General features: G+C 41.8%; 1 long non-coding RNA gene across 1 annotated transcript in view; it reads right to left on the bottom strand.

The window, feature by feature from the left end:
- Nucleotides 1–20,767, bottom strand: part of LOC140527376 (uncharacterized) — a 95,665-nt gene extending 74,898 nt beyond the window's left edge. The window contains exon 1 of the long non-coding RNA XR_011974781.1: nt 20,360–20,767. This is a non-coding gene — a long non-coding RNA (uncharacterized lncRNA). The remainder of the gene's footprint in view (nt 1–20,359) is intronic.
- Between the last annotated feature and the right edge of the window lie 4,196 nt (nt 20,768–24,963).

Here is a 24,963-nt window from a genome sequence, read left to right as displayed (position 1 = left end):
TGCATAGCCAAAGGTGGCCATAGTCTAAACCTCCCAATGCTACACAATAAGCATATATTAAAAACCTACTATGTGTCAGGCACTCTGCCAATTGCTGGGGATAAAATTAATAAGAAGAAAGACAGTCTCTGCCTTCAGTTCTACCATCTTCATGACAATTCCACTGTGACCATGTGACTCTCTATGGCCTGGACCATTCATCTTCTGTACTGAGCATTTCAATCAAAGACAACCAACCTCTTCTTAATGAGATTAAAAGTGCCCAGGATGCCAACCCCCTAGACAAAGATGCTAGGAGGGTGGAATTTGAGGGACAGACCTTCCAAGTAGGGTTGTCATAAAATCTTGTAACTTTAGTGGCCAGGACAGTACAATGGAAAGGGCATTGAGTTTGAATGAGAAGGCCCTGGGTTCAAATCTAGGATTTTTGACTTAACTCCTCAGTTTCATCATCTGTAAAACTAAGAGATCATACTACTAATAATCCCAAAGGTCTAGAGTTCATGGACTGTTTTCTTCTCTTTTTTGAATACTGAAAATTTGCCTTTCTCCAATTTCACGGTAGCTTCCCTGCCTTCCACAATCCTTCAAATATCACAGACAGGATGGCAACAATCACAGCTATCAGGTCTTCCAGGACCCAAAGATGTTGTTCCTCTGGGCCACGAGACTTGAATTCATCAAAGGTAACTAAGGATTCTCTTATTATCTCCTTACTTATCTTTTTTGTGCTAGTCTTACCATCACCTCAAGCAAAGGTCTTATTCTTTCTTTAATCCTCCCTTTTCTCTCAATTTAGGTTTTAAATAAACTTTCTTGTCTGCTTTTTACATGGACCTCAGCTCATTCTGAGTATTAGTACTCCTGAGAGTTTTCCTCTTTAACTTGACTTTTCTTCCATTTTCTTCATGCTTCTTTTTATCATCCAAGTTGGGCAGAGAATTTTTTGTGTATTCATGCCATTCTCTTCTAACAAATTCAATTTTCCCCCTTCAATGTAATTCATTTTTTCTTGTATTTTCAGAATGCATTCTTAAGCATCTTTACTGAGCATTCTAGTGGGTGGGATCCCATCTATTTTTCCTCTGAATTTTTTAAAATCTGATTTTCCAAAATCTATGGTTAGCCCTCAGCAATTACTCAGCTTCCCACTTAAAGTAAACAATGAGATGTGGTACCCTGACACTTTTTTTCAGTAGGTGAAAATGTGTTTCAATAAGTTAATCAAAGACTTTAGACTTAGTGTGAGAAGTCTTTGAAAGCCATTGGATGAACTGGAGTAATGTTGCACAGAAAGTGTGTTTGGATTGGCTAAGGAAACCTGGTCACTTCCTGTAGATCATCAATAAAAATTATTGAATTTGTTCTGGACCCAAGAGATTGAGCAAGTGAGGATCCAAGAGAGTACAGCTCTGACCAAGTCCCTGGAAAGGAATCCTTTGGGGAAAGAAGGAGAGAGCCTCAGATGTGGCCTTGTTCTTCTCCTAAAACCGCTGACGAAAAGAGGAAGCTTGTAAGCTTTCAAGGGTCTGAAGGTATGAGGACTTCTCATTGGTATCTTAGCATTGTCCCCAAGTCAGCACCCATCAATGACCTTGTCTGCATCAGGAGCCCGAATAGATGAGAAAAAGGAAATCCAAGGTTCTACAAGGAGCCTAAAACAAAAGCCAGAGCATACCTAAGGGGAATTTCATGAGTACTCTGCAAAGGGAAGGAAAGGATTTCCAGCAACTCAGCGTCATGAGTTAATTTGCCACATCTGTTCTTTAAGTCCCCAGAATTCTGTACAGGCTGAAAAGCACATTACAGACTTTTGGGGGCTGTGTTATAGCAACTGTGAAGCTCTAATAAACACTCATTTCTGAAAGTTAATTGCCAGGTTGGTTACTTGATATTGACCTACAATCATGGTGTGTAGCACACTGGCTGGAACTTGTGAGCTATAGCATTAGAAAGACAATCCCGTAATCCCTCAGGACTATAATCCCTGGAGTTATGAAGGAACCTCTGTCCCCTAGCTAGCTAGATTTACCAGTAAGGCTTGAGAGACCAAGTCCAAGCCATGTGCTATACATGTTGGACTATATCCAGATTACCTTTCCTTTTTTTTTTTAATCACAACCTTTAAGAGAGAACAGTAACTTCCCAACAGAGTTCCAATTGTTTCCAGCCCAGCAACCAGGACCCTTTTAGTGAGAATTAGATTATTATTAGTGAGAATCAAATTCATTAGAGATTTTCCCTTTTAATTCTTCCACTCCATGGAGGATAAAAGCATCACTAAAGCAGGTTTCTAAGTTATTATTTGCTCTGTTTTTGGCAGAGAGAGAGCTCCCATAGGGGATGGATAATTGAAATGTCCCATCACTTAGTATATCATATCTTTTCTAGGCTTGTGATCTGTTCCCTAAACTCATCTACAGGGAAAGTCTTAGTGCACTTTTAATCTCAATAAGATTAGGGTTAGTGCTAGGTTTCTATACAGGTGGCTTCTTATTGTTGTCAGTCCCTCTTTCTCAAAGAAGACTAATGACGTCATGAGGATGATATCTTGACTTGCTCATGAATTGGATTTAAGTGAGGCAGGGCTGTGCAAAGTTGTCAGCCTCACTTTCTCCTACAGTCATTGAAATCTAATGGCAAGATATAAGTCAGGGTAAGTGGTACATTCCAATGACAAAAATCTCTTACGCTTTTCCCTCCATAGACTTTAACCCAAATGCTCTCCATCACTTTTTCCTTCTGGTTCCTGGATTTTCTCACATGAGTTCACCTTCCTAACATAAAATGCAAAAATCCCCATCCCCATCCCCTCGAAAAAAACTTTGCTGCTGCTTTCAAATAAACTGTTCCCATGAAGAGCCACAGTCAGTCCAGGAATGGGTTTCATTCCACTGAGTCTCAGTGATATCTGTGAGGTCCAATTCATCTCCTTTCATAGGCACCTCTGATTTCTCTTGTTTGTTGTCCAGACTTTGGCCATTTGTATATAGAAAGATGAGACCATGGGTTTTACTGGTGTCTCATTTCTTGAATTTTTTCTCCTTTGAACTTCTGGTTGTCTTAACTGCTATCGTTCTTCCTTCATTGTTACTGTTATCCGTGATACCTAACCTGGGAGTTATACATTAATATTCTTAATTTTCCCCTGTGCTTTTTTAGTTTAAAGCCCTGTTGATTAGATTTGCAAGACATTCTCAAAATACATTCTTACCAGACATTGTTAGGTACTTTGGATAGAGCAGTTAGGGGGCACAGTGGTTAGCTGCGTGACCCTGAGTAAGTCACTTCACTTCAGTCTGCCTCAATTTCCTCAACTGTAAAATGGAGATAATAACAGCCCCCACCTCCCAGGGTTGATCCCAGAGCATCAAATGAGATAATATTTGTAAAGTCCTTAGTTAGCACTACTCCTGATTTATTGTTGTTCATTCTTGTCTGACTCTTTGTGACCCTATGGACAATATCACTCTAATACCGTCCATAGGATTTTCTTGGCAAAGATATTGGAGTCATTTGCCATCTCCTTCTCCAGCTCATTTTACAGATAAGGAAACTGAAGCAAACAGGATTGAGTGACTTATCCAGGGTCACAGAACTAGCTAGTAAGTGTCTGGGGCTGAATTTGAACTCAGGTCTTCCTGACTCCAGGTCCAGCACTCCATCCACTGAACCATCTAGCTGACTCCATTGGTGTATAATAGGTACTTAATAAATGTTCACTTCCTTCATTCTTTCCTGTGATCCAGAAATCCAAAGCTCATTCTCAGAAAACATCTTCTACCCAGCTGTTCACCTCCTCTGTTAATTTTTCTCTTCTTTATCCATTGCTTTTAATGAACAGATGAGCAAAACACAACTTGTATTCCTGTGGTTTTTTATATCTTGCCCAAGATTTCATAATCATTGCAATAATTCATAGATTCCTTCTTCCAGTGTCATTTATATTCATGCAAAGTGCCAAAAGTGAGCAGTTGTCATCCATTTTAATAAATTTCTCAAGAAGTTTTCTGTCAGGTCTTGGATACATGGCTCCAGAAAACCAAACTCCTTTTTCTCGTTATCAGTTAGACAAAGAGTTGCCTCAGTATCTGTGAACTGAGCATCACCAATTCATCCTGTTCTTCCTCTGAGACCTTCACAGGATGATTGCTCTCTTGATGGCTTCTACATATCATTCTTTGGAGGACAGAAGCTTTTTCCTCCTCAGGGAATCTAGCTCTCTCTTCTTTGGGAAGAGCCTCAAATATATTTTTAAGCTCTAATTAAAACAGATCTTTTCCTTTCCTGCCTTCTCTGTATTTTCCTTCTCCCTCCTCTTTCTTCAACAAGGATCAGGTTTCCCCTCCTCTACCTCAAATCCCATTTTTTCCCATTGTAGACTCACTTCTCTTTTCTCTAGAAATGTGTAATTTTCCCTAACAACCTATATTATGGAAAAACATTCTTCAACCTCTAGGAGGGAGCTCAGCCTACACTTGCAACAAAAATGTCACTCACTCTGCTGTGGTATAAATACACACACTGCACATTTGATACAAACACAATTTGCCCTGTTCTCTATAATGTCTAATATGTTCAGCCTTCTTTTTAAAACTACTTATGGGTGTTAATGCCTCATACCCCAAGCACCTGGTTTTCAATGGCCATTTATCTCACATTAATAACTTGACAATCCCGTTCCATTTCCTCTTCTTAACCTCAACTTCCACAGCCACCCCCACCTCCCATTCTGCCTTGCCTACCTTTGCCAGGTTGACCAATGACAATGGACCAATACATTTCGTCAATCAGCTTTTCCCTCCTAATTGCCCCACTTGCCTTTTCTTACCTACATTGCTTAGTCTTGTACCTTTTCCTCCTTCAGTCAACAATTTTAGATTCTGCCCCCTAATCTTCCTCAATCTTCCTTAAATCCTTCTATATCCTCCTTAATTGTCTTTGATCCTGAACCCAGAATCAGAGTCTGGACCAGTATCTAATCCTGCTCTCCTTCCAATTTTTCTTAATTTCTCCCAATTTTTTTCTAAGAATTATTTCAATTTTGCTAAATATTTCCCAAGTACATGGGGAAAACATTTTAACAGTCATTTTTAAAATCTGAGTTCCAAATTCTCTTCCTCCTTCTCACCCCTACCCCCTCCTTGAGAAAACAAGCAATTTGATTTTGATTATACATGTGAAATCATGCCAAACTTATTCCCATATTAGCCATGTTGCAAAAGAAAACACAAACAAAATGAAACAATAAAAATAGTTTTAAAGCTTTTAAAATCTGCATTTGGAGTTCATTAGTTTTCTCCCTCTGGAAGTAGATAGCATTTTTCATCATGGGTCCTTTGGAATTGTCTTAGATCATTGCCTTGATCAAAGTAGCCAACTCTTTCACAATTGATCATCCTTACAATATTACTGTTACTGTGTGCAAGGCTCTCCTGGTTCTGCTCACTTCACTTTGCATCAGTTCATGCAAGTCTTTCCAGGTTTTTCTGAAGCCATCCCCTTCATCATTCTTATAGCCCAATAGCCTTCCATCACAATCATATACCACAACTTGTACAGTCATTCCCTAGTGGATGAGCATCCCCTTGATTTCCAATTCTTTACCACCACAAAAAGAGCTGTTATAAATATTTGTGTATATGTAGGTTCTTTTCCCTTTTTAAAAATATCTCTTCAGGATACAGACCTCATAGTGGTACTGCCACAACCTTCTTCCCTAGAAGTTGGAAGTAGGAATCTTCATTTTACAGGTAAGAAAACAGATTAAGTGACAGCTAAGAAGTTGAATAGGCTGTGCAGCCCAATGGCAAAAGCCCTGGTTCTGGAGTCAGAGGACTTGGGTGCAAGTTTCCTGGAAAATTTTCTCACTTTCTGGAGTTAAAGGAGACTTCTGATCTTTACTAACCATGTGACTTTAGGTACATTAAATCTCCTTGAGTCTCAGTTTCCACAATCATAAAATGAGATTGTTAGACTAAACGTCTTCTGAGGTACCTTCCAGATCTCCATATCATAGGCAAACTTTGAACCTAATTTCCACCAGATTCCAAGTCTGGGATTCACTCTTCCTCCTTTCCTCTCTTCTTCCCTCACTTTAGCCCTTTTTCCCTCCCTCCCTTCTTTCTTTTTCTCCCTCCCTTTCTCTCTTCTTTCCTCTCTTTCTCCTAGTTTGCCTCCTTCTCTCTCTCCTTCCCTCCCTTCCTTCCTTCTTTCTTCTCTTCCCTTTTTCTTCTTTCTTCTCTTCCTCCCTTTTCCTCCCTCCTTCCTTCCCTCGCTCCCTCCCTTTTTTCTTTTTTTTCTCTTTTATGGTATAAGAGAAATTTCAACAATCTTTCCAAAAGACACCAGATAATTGACCTCGGTCTCTCTCATCAAATGGATGGCACTGGTGACAAGAGCTCTATCAGCAAAATTTCTGTGAAGACATCAAAAATTGTACAATTTTGGGGTCCACCTGTGTAGTTACAGCTGTAATGAGATAATGTAGATGAATCACATCACATTGAACTCAAGAGAAGAAAAAGAGAGGAAAACAAAAAAGTACAGATGGAAGGAGGGTTGTTTTGGGTTTGTTTTTTTTTTAATAGAAAATGATAGGGATAGGAAATGCTCAGAAGGAAGAAACATAGTAGTTTCCCCCAGAAGAAGGCAATGGAAGCAAATATAAGAGTAGAATACAAAAAGAAGATATACATGTGAAGTGATTCCTCCATGGTCACACAACTAATGAGCATTAGTGCTAGGACTCAAACTCCGGTCCAAATGAAAACAATCATTTAAATCAGGGGCTCTTAATCCAGAGTCTATGAACCTATTTTTTAAAATACTTTGATAACTTCGTTTCCTTTGTAATCCCTATGCATTTTATTTTATGCATTTGAAGACAATATTCTGAGGAGTCCATGGGCTTCCCCAGACTGCCAAAGGAGTCCATGACACAAAAAGGGTTAAGAACTTCTGATTTAAATAAAAGGAGAAAGAATGGAGAGAATGCCTATAAAGAATCTTGTAAATAGCCAGTGGCCCTCAGGACGAGGACTAAGGAGTTAATAGAGCTCCTTCCCTACAGCACAAGGACCACAAGAATGCATTTTGCCCAAACCTCTTTCCACCTACCCTCCTCCCCCCCGACAGGGGCCTGCTCTGGGGTAACTGTTTATCACGGTACAGGAGAAATAGCCCTGGATTTGGAATTCCAAGGACCTGAATTCAAATCCTAACTTTGTCTTATCCATGTGACCTTGACCATGTTCCTCAACCGTAAAAGAAGAAAAAAATCTCTTACAGTTATAAATTTTATGATTTAGCTGTGAAGCTTGACCTGGGGGAAGCCTGATTCCCCTGTTTCTCTTTGTTGGCCTTGGGAGGTTGAAGGATAGATTGGGTTGTGTGACTAGCACACCTCAACTGTTGCCCACTTTCCCCTGCCCCCCCAGAGTTCAGAGGCCTCAGTTAGAGGAGCTACTGGGGTTGAGTTTGTCTCCCACAGGGGACAGAGAGGAGGGTAAGCTGTGGAGACAGGGGCTCTGGCCAGTCTGGGGACCTCAGGAGGGCCCCCAGACAGAAAAGCTCAGACCAGGAAACTGTGAGCAATGCAGCAGACCACAGGACTCTCAGGGCTTCCTGCCAGCTCTGCACACTACCCTCTCTACGTCAAATGGTTTGTGAAACATAGACAAGAAGGCGGGAGTGAGGACCAGGCAGGCAGCGGGAACAAGGGGCCCCCAGAAGTCACCAGCTCGAGACACCACTGTTTTCCTAGGGCCATGAGAAGGTGGACTGTTTTGTTTTTTTTTTTTAGACTGTTGTCCACAGTCATAATGAGAACCAGCTGCCACAGACAGACACCTGATGTTCCAGTCTCTGCTACCCATGCACCTCCAAGACCTCAGAGGCTCTAACCAAGAGGAACAGAACAGTCCCTAGCCCACAGACCCGGGGTGCACTGACCTGAATACAACTCTCTCCAAAGGGAAGCAAAACTAGACAACTTTATCTTGGTGAATCTTTAAGGGTTTCCGCAGATATGAGCAAACATACACTGACAGGAGAAGGGATGATGAAACCCATTTCCCTCTTCTGAGTAGAGAAATATGGGGGACTACAGATACAGAATGTGGCATGCATTATCAAATGGTGTTATTTTAACAGGAAGTTTGCTTAATAAGCCCTCTCTTGCAACAAAAACAAAACCAAGCAAAGCCTTCAGACAAAATTAACCATTTCACACAACAATCTAAAACACAAAAAGAATCAATAAAAAAAAAAACTTTTTAAAGGGCATCTCTATAACGTGTTTATCATATTTGCTTACTTTTGATAAGAACAATCATTTTGGGGAGCGCCTGGTGAAGAAATTACTCTGCCAATGCAGAGGGCTACCTTCTCAACAATTTATAGAGGTGCCTGGACTATGAAGAGGTTAAGTGACTTGTCTAGAGTCACACAGCCACTTTTCTGTCTTTATGCTTCTATTTCAGAGGCAGCGAGGTGACTCAGTGGACAGAGAACTGGACCTGGAGTCAGGAAGACCTGAGTTCAAATTCAGGCTATAGGCACTTACTAGCTGTGCAACCCTGGGCTAGTCACTTCACCTCTATTTGCTTTTATTCCACTGGAGAAGGAAATGGCAAACCATTCCAATATCTTTGCCAAGAAAATCTCATGGACAGTTTGTTCACAGGGTCACAAAAGAGTCAGACATGACTGGAAATAACATGCTTGTTTTTAATTACAAATTCTGAATTATAGTTACATCATGTATTAACTTGTATTATAGTTATTTGTGCATATTATCTTACCAGACTGTAAGTGCCATGAGGACAGGGACTGTTGAATCTAGACTATATTTTCCCCAACACCATGCACAGTACTCTACACTAGGTGCATCCTGGTAGAATCTCATTGGGAATAAAGTGAACCTTGCACAGTATTGCCCTCCTCTGAGTAGGAAGGGGCCTTAGAGCTCGTCTAATCCTATTACGTGAACAGGAATCCCTTCTACATCTCTAAGGGGTTACTCAACCTCCACTTAAAGACCTTCAGTGATGAGGAACTCACTACCTTCTGAGGCCACTCGATCCACTATCAGATAATAATAACAAGTAAAATCTCAGCCCAGGAATTACCATTCACCACATGAATAAGCCTTCATTAAGTGTTTACTCTGTTGTCTTTCAGAACATAAACTCTCTGTGGTGGTTTGGTTATTTTGTAAGGAGGACCCCACACTTATATATGCTTCTTTTTTCTTCTGGTTTCATGTCTTCTGCACACACAGTCTACCCAGCTAGACTACAGATTTCTTCAGAGGAGGAACCAAGTCTTACACTACCCCTCCTACATCTGCTCCCTCCGCTCTCCCCCAGCCTCTCTCATAGCCAATCCCTTCTCCCTTCTGCCCAATCCCTCCCAAGCACATTGCTGACTACAAAGCAAACATTGATGAGTACTCATTTACTGAGTGCTGGAGAAGGTCTCCAAGGAATCTGGGGTCAGACAAGGGATTGGTTGGATACACAAAGGGAGAGGACAGGCTGAAGAAACTGGACCACAACTAGACCACAAGCCAGATGGGTCTGCTGCAAAGGGGAGCCAGGACAAAGGCTAAAGATGAGACACAGGGGAGGAGCTAGGAAGTACAGCTAGATAAAATGGGAAAGGATAGAGGCAGCCCACTCCCTTTTTTTTTCAGGTGCCACTGTCATATGAAAATCTATCCCCTCTTCTGTGGACTGTTGTTATTGCTTCCTAAATGTTTCAAGTATCCCTCCTCTCCAATCCATTCTTCACAATTCTACTGCCCAAAGTACTTTTCTTTTTTCTTCGTATTTTATTAATACCTTTTAATAAAAAAAAAAAAAGATCCTTAGTTACCTCCAAATGATTCCCAAGGACTACAATTAAAACTCTTCCTTGTAACAAATGATGAGTAGCCAAGGAAAGCAAATCAATATATTGGCCATGACAAACAATTAATTTGATCAGAACAACATATTTCTTACATTGCTAGAAGCAAAAATGTGGAGCAACACCTGACCTTAGTCAAGGCCATCAAAAGCAATCTCCTTATTTTACAGATGAGGAAACTGAGGCATAGAAAGGTTCCCACAGTTAGTGTCTGAGGCAAGTCTGATGCCCTTATCCACTAGACAATGGGACTTTATTATACACCTAAGGTCCAGCACCTCCAAGAGGTGGGAGGTATGTGTCACCATCTAAGGCCCAAGGAGTTGGTAAATAGCTTACTCAAGGTAATCAAGGTATAGGCACTTACTAGCTATACAACCCTGAGTGAGGCACTTAACCTCTCTTTGCCTTTGTTCCACTGGAGAAGGAAATGGCAAACCACTCCAGTATCTTTGCCAAAAAAAATCCCATGGACGGTCTGTTTACAAGGTAATGAGCTTCAGAGGTAGGATTTGAACCAAGGACCCTTGACTCCAGAGCTAGTGCTCTTTCCACCAGGCCACACTGCTTCCTTTGTTCTCTGAAACTATATTAAGTCCAAGCCCATTTTCCTAATGGATAATTTTGATCAGATCTCTTCCCTGCTTGAAAGTTCTTTTCACTGCTTACCAAATAAAGTACAGACTCATAAATGCAGCCTTCAAGGCCCTCCACAGTCTGGCTCCAACCTCCCTTTCCAGTTTATTCCATATTAGTCCCCTTTGGGCATTCAAAGTTCTAGATCCCTTGGGATTTGTTCTATGAAGTTTGGATTCAGTCAAAGGGCTACACTTGAGAATCTAAAGGGTCACATGTGGCCTCAGTGCTGCAGGTTCTCCACCTTTGATTTAGACAAACTGGACTGTTTACCATGCCTCAGTTCTCTCCTATCCAGAATGGACTTTGTTTCTGCCTGGAATTTTTTATGGCAAGAAGGGGCTCCATCCCCTCTTACCTTTGTATCTTGGACATCTGGCCCAGATGTCAGTGCATCAGATCACTACCTATCTCTAACATAAAATCTTGGAAAGTGAGATTAAGTCACATAGCTATTCAGGGTCAGCAGTAAGACTGGAAAACAGGCCTTGTAGGCCCGAAGTCCAGCACAAAATCCACCATGTTACACTACATTCCATTCAATGAACTGTTTTCCAAATAGTGGACACTTAATTGTTAATGGATGCATGGATGGATGGATGGGTGGATGGATGGATGGATGGATGGATGGATGGATGGATGGATGGATGGATGGACAAACAGGAGGCAGATAGATTGTTTTCTTATAAATAGAGTTTTATCATTGCTGTTGTTTGTTTATTTGTCATAGAGGAAGCTGGGAAGCAGTGGGGTAGTTCAAAGGGACCCAAACTTCCAAGATCATTTTGAAGGAAAAGCCAAGTATTCCAGACTCTGACCCATTGACTAATTAGCCTTCTGACCTTAAGTAAGTGATGTCTCTGGACCTGTTTCTTCCATGTTGAGTGAAGACATTGGACAAGATAGTCTTGAAGGTTTCTTATTGTTGTGGTATCAAACTCAAATAGAAATGGGGACCACTAGTATTAAAATTTCTGAAGGCAGCATATTGATTTAGAAAATCACATATTAACTTAGTCTATGGCTTATTATACTTTTATTTATTTTGTAAGATATTTCCCAATTCTTTTTTAGTCTGGTTCTCCAAGGGAGTGTTACCTGTGCTATCACTGAATATCTCCACTGTACAACACAATTTCAGGAGCCTTCTTTTGCCCCATCTGGCAGGAGACAGTAAGATATTCCTCATCTGTCCCCAGAGAGATGCTCTCCATTCCCCAGGCTATCCCAACCCAGAGATGTCAGGATTGGGTAGCAAAGGCTCTAGGATCTCTAGTTTTCTCCAAAGTTCAGCTCAAGTCCCTTCTATATGAAGCGTTTTCTGATTCCCACCCTCCCATACCCACCAAATTACCTTGTACTGATCTTGTATACCTTGTATATTTACTTCTTACATCCTTTATTATATAAGTAATGGGGGCCTGGTACATACACAGAATGAATGCCATGTTCTTGGCTGTTGTAAATTCCTTCCCGTAGAGAAGCTGTACAAGCTGCTTCCAGGAGAGTCACAGTGATGTGCAAGGAAAGGCCCTGGGGAGATTCTGAACCATGAGCTGTCTGTGTCTGGTCTGTTGGTCAAGTGGCTAGGAGGACCCTTTTTCAATTTTTCAATTGGCTGCTCACCCAGAACCAGGGGGAGGGCGCTCCCCCTGATCTTCAGAAAGACCTGGATCTGCTACAGCTGCTGTCCATCACCTCCCTGCCTAACTCCTTTGCTTGTAGCATCCAGCAAAACACCATTCTGTCAAGAGAGAGGACTTGGTGCCTTCTCTGCTCTGCTTTGTGTTCCCAAGAAATGGACCTCAGTCCTTTGCTTCTGCATTTTATTCTTTTCTGTTCTAGTTGAAGGAAGTGAGAAGAGCCTTTGATTTCGTTAACTTTCAAAATATCAAGAAATCAAACCACAAAAAATATCTAGGAATCAGAATCCAGGCTCTTCATAGAGGCATCCATGTCCTAAGGAGAAAGGATTGACCTTTGGGAGAGATCTTCTGGACACAGACCAGTGAACATTGAGATAAGGACTCATCGAGAGTCATGCCACCTCTTGACACAAATTTGGTGGAACCTACACTATGTGAGAACTTTCTTAAGTCTTCTTTCCCCCAGGGACTGAAGTGATATACAAAAGAGTATACTGACTCCTCCTCACTTCTCCCCAGATTGGCAGGGTTGGGGACTGTTTTTAAATTTGCTCTTGTTATATCTTTGACGTAAATATCCCTTTGTAAAAAGGAATTGAGGTTCAATGGTTGTGTTCATGGAGGACTAGCACCCCTGGTATTTTGGTATATAGATATAGATAGATATGGAAATAGACATAGATTTGGATATAGATATGAATATGGATATAGATAGATAGATTAGATAGATAGATAGATAGATAGATAGATAGATAGATAGATAGATAGATAGATAGATAAACATCCCTGGTATATATAAGTTTGCCAAGCTGTGGGACCCTCAGATCTTGATCAGACACCAAAGAGGCCAAGGTCTTCTACTGCATCCCAGGGCCATCGCCAATCCTCTTAACTTTTGTCTTGATACTGGACTTGAATGACTCTGGAAGAGACAGTGAGGCTGATGACTTTGTGCAGCTCTGTCTCACTTAAATCCAGTTCACCCCAATATCATTGGTCCTCTTTGAAAATGAAAAACAACAGCAGAACTTGGGTGCTAGTTACTAGCCCCCATTGGGGAAAACACAGGAGACTTGAGTCAGTGGAGATAGAAAAAACAGACTCTAAGCCACCTGGATAGCCTTAAAACACCCAGGAGCAGACTGCAACCTGCCTGACTCCAGGAGAGTGGGCTACAGCCTACAGGCTAAACTTATATGTGTTATTTCCCCTAATAGAATGTAAATTTCTTGGAGGCAGAAACCATTTCATTTTTGTCTTTTGTCCAACACAGACACTTAATTAATGCTTATCCATTCTCCAACCTCAGCATACAGAGAACTATAAACAGCCTCGTATAGCCAGGGGTCTTAAATTCAGCGCATAGGGGTTAATCTAGAGGAAGGACTAGCTCTCAGAGTTGGAACCAACTACTAAGGTCATCTAATACAACCTGTGCCTAAACACAACCTCTGCTGGCCGGAATAAGTGGTGTTCTAGACTGCCCTGGAAGGCTTCTGGTAGTAAGGACCCCTCTCCTTTCCAAAGTAGCCCATTCCATTTTGGATCGTAAGTAAGCAGCATGGGGACGGAGGTGGAGAGGAGGAGAGGGCAAAAATCATTGACATCTGTCACATTCATCCCCTTTTCTCCATTCATTTTGCCAGCACCCCTATTTGGGTGTCCCATATCTCTTTCCTGGACTACTATAATACCCTCCTAATTGGTCTCCCTGTCCTGTTTCTCCCCTCCAATAGATTCTAAATATAACTGATAAAATAATTTTCTTAAGGCACAACTCTGATGCCATTCCCTTGCTAAAAACAATAATAACAACTTTAAGTGTCTCTCTATCTCCTCTAAGACAAACTAGAAACTTATCTGCCTAGCATTTGACCAGCCTTCCTTTCCCAGTACTTCCCTCCATTCAGAATGTATCCCAGTCAAGTTAGACTACTAACATCCCCCAAATCGGACGTACTGCCTCCTTACTAGTTCCACACATATTTGCTCACTCAGACCTTCCCCTTGCCTGGAATGCGTTCCTTCCTCATCACTCCTTTTCAGAATCTTCTTCCTTCAAGGTGCTACTTTATCCATAGAATCTTTCCTGATTTTCCCAAGCTGAGACTGCACTCTCAAATTTTCCCCCACCACATTGTATAACTCTCCCCTTTGCCCACTTCACTCTTTGCCTTGTGTAGCAGTAAAACTATCCTTTGGAGCAGGCATAGGGAGGGGTCTCTGATCCTTTGATGGATCCCTGCATGGGCAACCAAAGCTGGGACAGAATGGGACAGTCCCTGTCATACTTGTCTCATACTGGTCTGTGTACTTATATCCCACCCATCCCCACCCCAGTAAGAATGTAAATTCTTTGAGACAAGGACCATGTCATTTTTTTAATCTTTTTATCCCCAGGTGTGTGTGTGTGTGTGTGTGTGTGTGTGTGTGTGTGTGTGTGTGTGTGTGTGTGTGTGTGTGTGTGTGTGTGTGTAAATTAAACAAGGATGCTGGGAGAAACAGCAAAGGAGGGATAAATAAACTGAAGGCAGATGGAGATCTCTTTCCAATCTCTTCCCTCCCAATTCCCATCTTTCTCTATCTTCATCCCAGTATCTTTCCAAATCTGTTTCTTTCAGCCCCTGCTTCATCCTCATACCTGTCCAGCCCCATCTGTACCCCTCTCCTATCTCCTTTCCCTCCATCTCAGCTTCTCTTGACCAGGCTGGATCCCTGCCTCAGTTCTGTTCCCATTGCTCCTGGGAGAATTCAGGATGGAGGGGGAGAGGGACAGGACTCCATGGAGATGCCAGCTTGGGGTTTGCTGGAGGTTTCTCACCGGGGTGGTTAAATTGCTGGGTTGGAGGTGAGGGTAGCCACGGTGACCTCTCTCCACTGCAGGACGGATGCGGCTTTGCTGACAGAGAGTCTGCGGCCCCCAAGACATACCGGTGGTAAGGGGAACTGGTTAGTGCTGGTGGGAGCTGGTTCAGTCCTTCCCTACCAAAGTCTGGACTATAGTGACATCTGCTTTCAATCAGCTTCCCCCTGGGGGTCAGGAGGGGGAGAAGCTACTGAGAAGGCTGACCTTCCCCCATGCCCAAGGACCTTAATCGTCCCTCCATCCCTGACAGTGGGACCAGGCATTAACCTGGAACAGACAACAGAGGCAAGGGTCAGAGAAAGAAAGACAGGACTTGGATAGGTGAATCATGGAGACAGGGGGAGGTGAATAAAGGAGATGAGAGTGTATAGCTAGAAGCTATGATGAATGTTGGCTTTTCAAAGTGACTTGGACTTTGTGAGAACTTTTACTTCCATAATCTCACTTGGTTTTATATTCATATATTGTGAGTATATTTATATTCATATATACATGTATGTATATTTACACTCATATATCATATATCACATATTGTGAGACGGATGGTAAAAACATTTTTATACCCATTTTATACATGCGGAAACAGAGTCCCTAATAGGGAGTTAGTGGCAGAGCAAGAAGTCAGACCCAGATACCTCTGACTCCAAATATGCGCTTTTTCTATCACTCCCTGATAGCTAAAACCTAATCTGATTTCAAAAAGGGTTCAAATCCAGTATCACCTCTTTCAATAATCAATCAATAAGCATCTATTAAGGAAGGGCTTACCATATGCCAGGAACTGAGCTTAGGGGTTAAAGATACAAAGACAAAACCACAGAGTCCTTGTCTTCAAGGAGTTTATATTCTATTGGGAGGAGGCAACATGTACATTAATAATTATATAGGAAAAATGCAGGGTGTCCCTAAAGTCTTGGTGCCATTTAGCTTTAAACCATACTGTGACTTTTGGGACAACACATCCATACAAAATAAATACAAGACAGCATTTTTTTAAGAAGAGGAACTGTAGCAGTTGAGGGGGAAATCAGGAAAGGTTTCATCTCAAAGGTGGCACTTAAAGTTTTGATGGAAATTTGGGGTTCTTAGATGTAGACTATGAATGATTTCAGACACGACAGGATAGCCAAGGGTAATGCACCAGGACTGAGAGATGGAGTGCATATTTGAGAAACACCCAAAAGTCAGTTTGGTGGGACTGTAAGGGAAGTATGGGAACTGGAGTCATTCTGTAAGAAGGCTTTTTAAAAAGGGCTATTGGGAGGAGATTGCAAAAGGGCTTTAAAAGTTAAAACTGAGGAGATTATAGTTGATCCTCGAGGCAATGGAGAGTGACTGGATTTTGCTGAATAGGGCAGGGATAGGGTCAGATCTGCAGCTTGGGAAAATCCCTGGCAGCTGAGTAAAGGACAAATCTTAGAAGGAAAAGACTTGAGGCAGGAAAACCAATTAGTCGGCAACTGCCATAGTGCTGTTGAAAATCCGAGGGCCTGAACTAAGGTGATCCCCATGTGAGGGCAGCGCAGGGGGACATCTAAGCCAATTGCTTCAATTTTTTCAATGAGGCGTTGGGAGGGGAGAATAAGTGTAACACCTACTATGTGCCTGGCACTCTGCTAAGTAAATTTTATAGATATTATCTCATCCAGTCCTTCCAATAGCCCCAGGAGATAGGTGTTGTTATTATTTTACAGTTGAGGAAATGGAGGCAAATAGAGGTTAAGTGACCTGCCCAGGATTGCACAACTAATAAGTGTCTGAGGTCAGATTTGAATTCAGGTCCTCCTGATCCCAGGCCTATTGCTTTGTCTTCTATGAAATAATCATTAATGATAAAAACACACATAGTGCTTTAAGGTTTGCAAAGAATTTTATACATATACCTTACTTATTCCTCACAACAACCCTGGAAGGTAGGTACTATTATTCCCATTTTATAATTGAGGAAAGTGAGGCAGAGAATAAATGATGGAGAGGGGAACGTTGCTAGTGTCTGAGGCCAGATGTGAACTCAGATCAGTCTTCCTGCCTATGAGTCCAGTGCTCTATCCACTGGGCCACCTAGCTTTCACTTCCTTTTCACCCTCACAGTAGTTCCCATTCCTTACTCCAGTGTAGCCAGGGAGGAAGGAGGCAAAGATCAAAGAGTCTGGGTTGGTGGTCTGCATACCTAGTACTAGCTGAGTGGTTAGCCAAAAAGCCCTTCTCTAGCACACAATAGGTAAACAGAAAACAATTAGAGCATGCTCTGAAGTAGAGAGCAGGACCCTCCATGATGCATCCTAGGTGGAGGCTTAATTAATATCTATGTGGGGCAGAGTGTAAATGGGGACTCCTGGGCTCTGACTGGTCAGTCCTTCCCACCCACCACCCACCCTCCCTTACAGGAGTGTGAACACAGGAGTATTGTCACCTGAGATGAGGGGAGGAGGAAGTGTGGGAAGCTGGAAGGGGGAAGGTCTTGAATAGCCTCTGTGGGAATGGGATAGAGAATCAATTAGGGAGGAGTAGGATTATATTGCTGTGGTGAGATTTTTGTAGTAAACCCAGTCTGTTTGGCTGCCTGGTTTCCTCTATTTCCATTAGGCAGCCTGTGAATAGAGGAAAGGAGGATGGTAGGAGTCATCCAGGCTTGTGGTTTGGCCAAGAAGAAGAAATCTTGGGACAAAGGAGAAAAGGATTCAAAAGCAGAGGACAGGGTAGAGTTGATCTGCTTAATTATAGGGCTGAGTTTAAGAAGTGAGGAGAGAGGAGTTAGAACTCGAGAGAGGAGTGAAGGGTAGAGGGAATCACATTCCCTATCAGCCCATCCATCAAACTGCCCCATTTATTAAGTAGGGAGGGGAGCATGTGAAGTCCTGGGGATACAGAACTATCATATGGAACACAAAATGAAGTTCTAGAATTTGAGTCAGAAAGACCCAGGTTAACTCCTGCCCCTGACACTAGCTGTGTGACCTCGGCAAGTCACTTAATTTCTCTCAGCCCCAGTTTCTTCATCTATAAAATGGGGATAAGTAATCTGTACAGTAGCTACCTCAATGGTGTGAAACTCAGAGGAAAAATGTACAGAAAATGTTTTGCAGGAGCAGCTAGGTGGTGCAGTGGTTGGGACACCAGGCCTGGAGTCAGGAGGATCTGAGTTCAAATGTGACTTCAGTCACTTACTAGCTGTGTGACCCTGGGCAAGTCACTTAACCCCACTGTTTCCACAGAAAAACAGAAGAGGAAAAAAAGGGGAAAAAATCCCTTGCAAAGGAAAGACTATATAAATATTAGTTATGAATATTATGGAGCTCACGGCACCAGGGGTACCTCCATTCCTACATGGCCATTTCAGACAAGCTACCTTAAATTCAAGGTTTCTCACCCACTGGAAAACATAGCCCTCAAACTTCCGCTAACATATTCACTTTTACTAGTCAATCTAAAAGATAGCTTAGTTAGTTAAGCTTCTGATAACATGGCGCAGAAATAAAGATAGCAATAGAAATTACCCCCCTTAAACTCGGAGCCTTCTCTTTGACAAATACATATGCCATCAGTGAGAAGAATAAATGAACTGACATACAAGAGAAAGAAGGGAACAAGGATTTATACAGTGCCTAACACTTCCAGGCACTACGCTAAGTGCTTTTTATAGATAATATCTCATCTGATCTTCACAACAACTACATAAGATAGGTATTTTTATTTTATAATTATCTATACAGTTTAAATATATTTATTATAAATTATTATAAAATCATTTTATATAACATTTAAATACTTATCCATTTATATAATTATAAGCATCATAATCCTTATAATTAAGGAAATGGAAGCAGTCAAAGATTACATGACTTGTCCAGCTAATAAGTGTCTGAAGCTGGATTTGAATTCAGATCTTCCTCATTCCAGGCCCAGTACTCCACTCACCATGTATCCTAGCTGCCTTAACATGTGTTACCTGTGTGAGTGTATGTATGTATGCGTGCATGCATACCAGTATTTTCTACCAATGTGATCAATGGCTCTGCTTATTTGGGGGCCTTTCTCTGCTGGTGCTGCTCTCTGCTGGGCCTGCTGCCCATGAGTGTGGTGCAGTACCATGGATAAAGTGCCGGCCAGATCAGGGAGCATATGTTACTGATCACACTCGTAGGAAACACCTATGGCCAGGGAACGCATCTAGTCAGGACAACTCATCTTCGTCACCGTAGAATTGTTCTCCGTTGAGTCTCTGCTGGAGAATCTCTATTAATCTATTCCTGTTTAGCATCTTCATAGGCTTCCCAATCTCTTCAGCATAAGTGAAAAGGGCTGACAGCTCTTTAGTTTATAGCCCTAGAGGCAATAGATATCTCTTTTGTGATGCAGACCTCAGCCAGATACCCCTAGATACCTAATGAAAGAAGTCATTTGATTTTTTGAGCCTGTTCTTCTCTCTACTGCCATCTGTGTGCCCTTGATCTAAACTTATATGATTCTATATGCTTTCGAATTTTAATTAACCTATTTCCCCTTTAAATGATCCCGGATACTCTGCTTGGCAAAACTGCAAAGGAACTGGGTGAAACTTGTATGAGGAGATTCCTTTCAGTTCTCATAATGTTCCTGGTTTAGTTTTGAGAGTAAAATTAGAAAGATAATTGCATGGAGATGGTGACTTTTGCTCTGTTTCTCCCCAGAAACCCAAATCACTGTTTTCTTACCATTAGGTGGGGTGTAATAGGAGAAAGGAGAGATCCAGCAAAGAGATCTAGGAAAATTCAAGGAGTGAAAGAACACTTTCATCTCAGGAGATCAGAGATGTCATGGGGAAGGGGAAGGCTTCTTTTACTTGAGCTGAGAGCACCAGAAACACTAGGATTCTGAAAGGTAGAGATGAGCAAAAAGGAAATTCCAAATATGAAAGAGCTTGTTCAGATTTATCAAGATGGAAAATGAAATCAAATTCAGGGAATGACAAATAGCCCAGTTAATCTGGAGTTTAGATTGCATAACATGGAAAAAATTTGAAGCAAGTCTGGAAAGGTATGTTGTAGCTGTGGATGTCCCAATAAGTACAGATTTATTTTGTGACTCCCCCTTCTTTTGCAGTCACTGGCAGCAGCAGCAGCAGACAATTCTTGCTCCCCAGAGCTCATCTATGAGCTGGTCCTGTGCTACCCTTGAACTCCATTCCTTCCTACATCTCTTTACTTGAAAGTTTCCAATTCTATGTCCCATTCCTAGTTTCCCTTCTCTAAAAAGAGAAGAGACTCATGGCATCCCTGTTCTATACCAAGCATATTTGAAAGAATATATGCTGTCCTACCTGACTCTCCTCCCAATAAGCAAGGCTCTTTGGAGTTTTTTTTTCCTTTTCCTGGTTTCCACTGAGTCATCCATCCTCTGATCTGGTTGGTTCCATTTGTGATCACAAGGTTCAATATAGCCAGCTGAGTTAAAGGTGTCAGTGGGTCAAAGTCAAGCTAGCTCTCCCACTTGTGAACCAAACCCATAATCTTGGGTGTAGAAGCTCCATGTTCTAAGTTATTGAGCCAAACAGTTCCAGACAAAACACAGCAAACCTCCTCACTGCCAAGACTGCTGGATAGAGCTGCTCCTGTTTCGTACCTCTGGTGACATTTCAAAAGTACAAGTTACCCTATAGGATACTCCCGATGGGAGCTGAGCCTTTCCTGAGTTCTCCTTCAGAGGAGCGCAAGCCACAGCCTGAATGATCCACTGTCTCCCCTCTAAAGGAAGGACACTTATTTCTATGTTGCAGAACCAGTCCCTGATGGGAGAGCACGTGATCCACTACGTGGACCCTGATGCTTATTTAAAACTATGTGGCCTCAGGCCAATCACCAGCTTAAACCTAAACTAGGCTCAGTTTCCTGATCTGTAAAATGAAGGAGGTATACAAGATCCCGGTGGGTTCTTGCTGTTGCTCTGCTCCCAAACTCCTGTGCTTGATGCCTTATTTCCCACTATCTCCTTCCACAAACTCTACATTCCAGGCCAGCTAGAGTCATGCCAGCTATCTCTAATCTCACCCTGCACTCTCCTGCCTCCATGCATTTGTGAAGGCTATCCTCCAGACTTGGGATGCACTCATCCACAGTTCAATCAATGGAAATCCTTCTCTTTTTGCAGGGCCAAACACAAGTGATCTGGCCCCTAATGGGCCTGCTTGGATCTCCTCAGATCAACGGGTTATAGATTTAGACCTAGAAGGAACCTTAGAGATCGTCGCTGGTTCCAACTCCAGGTCCTGAGGCCCAGAGAAGGTTAAACTATGATCTCTCCCATCTAGGATCCTATGACCCTCATATTTCTTAGAATGCTTTTTTTGGGGATCTCTCCTTTGCCCTTATTATACTCTCTTTTAGTCTATTTTTTTCTTCTTACATTCCTTATCCTTCTATTAGATTATAAGCTATCTGAGGAAAGGGACTATTTATCTCTGGTACCTAGTTCAGTGCTTTGCAAACCATAGGCACTTAATAAGTGTTTGTTAAATTGAACCAAAATGAACTGAACTGAATTCATTTGAATTGAACGGGAGGCAACAAAGAATAGTGAAAAGAGGACTGTTTGGTGTCAGAAAAAAACTGGACTCAAATCTTGTCTCTGTCAATACTAGTTGTGTTACCTTGAGACATTGTTCCTCATCTAAAGAGGCAGCTAGGTGGCTCAGGGTCTAGAGCACTGCTGGGCCTAGAGTCAGAAAGATCTGAGTTCAAATCTCTTCTCAGACACTTTACTGTGTGACTTCCGGACATGTCACTTAACCCTGTTTACCTCTCTTTCCTCAGCTGTAAAATGAGGATAATAATAGTACCTACTTTCCAAGGCTGTTGTGAATATCAAATGAGATAATATCTTCAAATTTCTTAGCACAGTATCTGGCATATTTCATTATTGTTCAGTCATATGCAACTTTTTGTGGGGTTTTCTTGGCAAAGATACTGGAGTACTTTGCCATTTTCTTCTCATTTTACAGATGAGGAAACTGAGGCAAGCAAGGTGAAGTGATTTGCCCAGGGTCACACAACTAGTAAGTGCCTGAGGTGAGATTTGAACTCACAAAGATGAGTCTTTCTGACTGCACCACAGGCACTTAATAAATTCCCTGCATGATCTCTGAGGTCTGTTCCAGTTCACATGATCCTATGAATATCTTTTTTAGTCTTCTTTGCACAAGGCACAGTCCTGGACCCTGGAGGGAAGGTTAGGGACTAGACCTAATTTTTATTTTATACGCAACTCCCAGGTAAAGTAATTCCATCTACCAATGCAGGCCAGCACTGTCTCTTCAGCTTAGAGTGTTAGAGCCTTACAGGTCTTAGAACACTAGAGGTGAAGTGATTGGCATATATCTAGTAAGTGTGAGAGGGAGGATTTAAACTCATCTTCCTGACTCCAGGCTAAGTGCTCTAACCACTGCGCTACCTCTGACCACCAGCTCAGCATCCTTTCCAACACATGCAATGCACTTAATACTCTCCTAAAACTGGCTATACCAAATCTGCTCTCTTTTATTCAAGTGCCTGTCTCTACTACTTGGGTTAATCTCTTAATCCTGTACTCTAAGCTGGTAACTTTGTCTTCTATATTACTGAGATGAAAACCATTTGAATCACAGAATTTTAAGAGGGAGAAGGCCATTTAGAGCAAACCATGTCAGAAAAAGAATCCCCACTCCAGCAAATCCAACACGTTGTCATCCAGTCTTTGCTGGAATTCCTCCTCTGAGGTGTAACTCATGACCTCCAAAGTCAGCCTATTTCACTCTCGAACAACTCTAATTATTAGAAAGCTTTTCCTCACATCAAGCCCACATTTACCCCTTTGTAACTTCTACACAGTGCTCCTAGCTCTGTACTCTACAGCCAAAAAGAATAAGTCAAATTCTTCTTCCACATGGGAAAAAGAGAGAAGGAGGAGGAGGAGGAGCAGGAGGAGGAGGAGGAGGAGGAGGAGGAGAAGAAGGAGAAGAAGAAGGAGAAGAAGGAGGAGGAGAAGAAGAAAGAGAAGGAGAAGGAGGAGGAAGAGAAGAAAAAGAAGAAGGAGGAGGAGGGGAAGGAAGGAAGGAAGGAAGGAAGAAGGAAAGAAAGAAAGAAAGAAAGAAAGAAAGAAAGAAAGAAAGAAAGAAAGAAAGAAAGAAAGGAAGAAAAAGAAAAAAAGAAGGGAGGGAGGAAGAAATGGAGACCCTTTTCTCAGCTCTGTTACCCTGTTTCCCTTCTCCCCTTTATTGCTAAACCTCTAGAAAAAAAAGCCCATTGCCTCCACTTCCTCACCTCCCACGATCTCTTCCGTCTCCGTTGTTCTGGCTTCCACTATAAAACCACTTGACAAAAACTACTCTATTAAAGTCCTCCAATGACCTCCTCATTGCCAGATACACTTGACCCTTTCTCAGCCCTAGTCCTCCCTGCAGCGTTTGACACCAGTGACCCTCCCCTCCTTCTTCATACTTTCTGTCCTCCCATGGCTCCTGTGATACTTGAGCTGTCACATTTCTCTTCGAATCTCCCTAACCAGTTTATCTCCATCACTGAAACATCTTCCTCCTCCTGCTTCCTAAATGTAAGAGTCCCCCAAGGCTCTGACCTTGATCCTTCTCTTTTTCTATCTGCATGTTTTCCATCAGTAATATTATCTTTGCCCATGACTGTAGTAACACCTTCCTGCAAATGACCCCCGAATCTAGCTCTCCTGATCTCCTGAATTCCAATCTGCACCCAGAGGTCCTGAAACTTCTCAGGATCAAGATGCCCCAACACTGAGCTTATCATCTTTACTGTTCCTCCCCAAATCTGCGCTTCATCCCATATTCCCTATTTCTATTAATGGCATCATTATCTTCCCAGTAGACTCACTCTCCAGATTGCACCTCCTCAGCAGCCTTACCAACCTTGGGATGACTCTACCCTGGGACCTGGTCTCCTGATTGTTGTATCTCTGACTGAGACCACCATTTCTTGTGGACCCTCAGTCATGTTCACTACATCCCAAGCTCCACTCACGTGCTCCATCTCCTGAGCAATGTCACCCAGCACAGATATCCTAACCCTGCCTTGCTCACTTTTATGTTTTATCAGAATGAAAGGTCCTTTAGAAGTTATTGATAAGGAGAAAGTGCCCAAACACACAAAAATATTTAAAACAGCACTTTTTGTGACACCAAAAAATTGGAAACAGATACCCATAGACTGAGGAATGATGAACCAAAATATGGTACGTGAATGTAATAGACTATTGCAGTGCTGTAAAGAATATGGCATGAAGAGAAGCATAGGAAGATCTGTATGAACTGATGCAGAGTAAATTAAGCAGAACCAAGAAAAACATACACAATGACTACAACAACGGAAATGGAAAGAAGAGCCACCAAAAAATCAAAAGTGAATATTACAAAATTATTTTAAAAAACACATATAACTTGGAAAAAGAGATATGAAAAGACACTCCTGCGTCCACAAGTGTTGTACATTCCACATATTTTCAGGCTTTTTCTATATATTAATCAGTTCTGCTGACTGTTTCTCCTCTTTCTTTTCTGTCTTTAAAAAATATTAATTATATAGGATGGATCTCTGGGAAGAGGAAAAGAAGGGATATTGAGGGAAAGTAATGTAATATGATGTAAAAAAAGACAATAAATAATCGTTGATAAAAACTTGGAAAAAAAGAATGTCAAGTTTTTTAAATTAGGGACAGTCCTATTTTCTTATATTTGTATCTCTAGCATTTTAGCACAGTGCTTGGCATATAGTAAGCACTTAATAGATTCTCTCTCTTTTTCTCTTTCTCTTTCTCTTTCTCTCTTTTTCTCTTTCTCTCTCTCTCTCTCTCTCTCTCTCTCTCTCTCTCTCTCCATATATACATATATGTATGTGCATGTGTGTATATATCCCAGTCACTTGG

The sequence above is a fragment of the Notamacropus eugenii genome, chromosome 2, assembly GCF_028372415.1.
Source record: "Notamacropus eugenii isolate mMacEug1 chromosome 2, mMacEug1.pri_v2, whole genome shotgun sequence".
Classification (NCBI taxonomy): Eukaryota; Metazoa; Chordata; class Mammalia; order Diprotodontia; family Macropodidae; genus Notamacropus; species Notamacropus eugenii.
The sequence above is the reverse complement of the archived record's forward strand: the minus strand, read 5'-3'. Positions and strand labels throughout refer to the sequence as shown.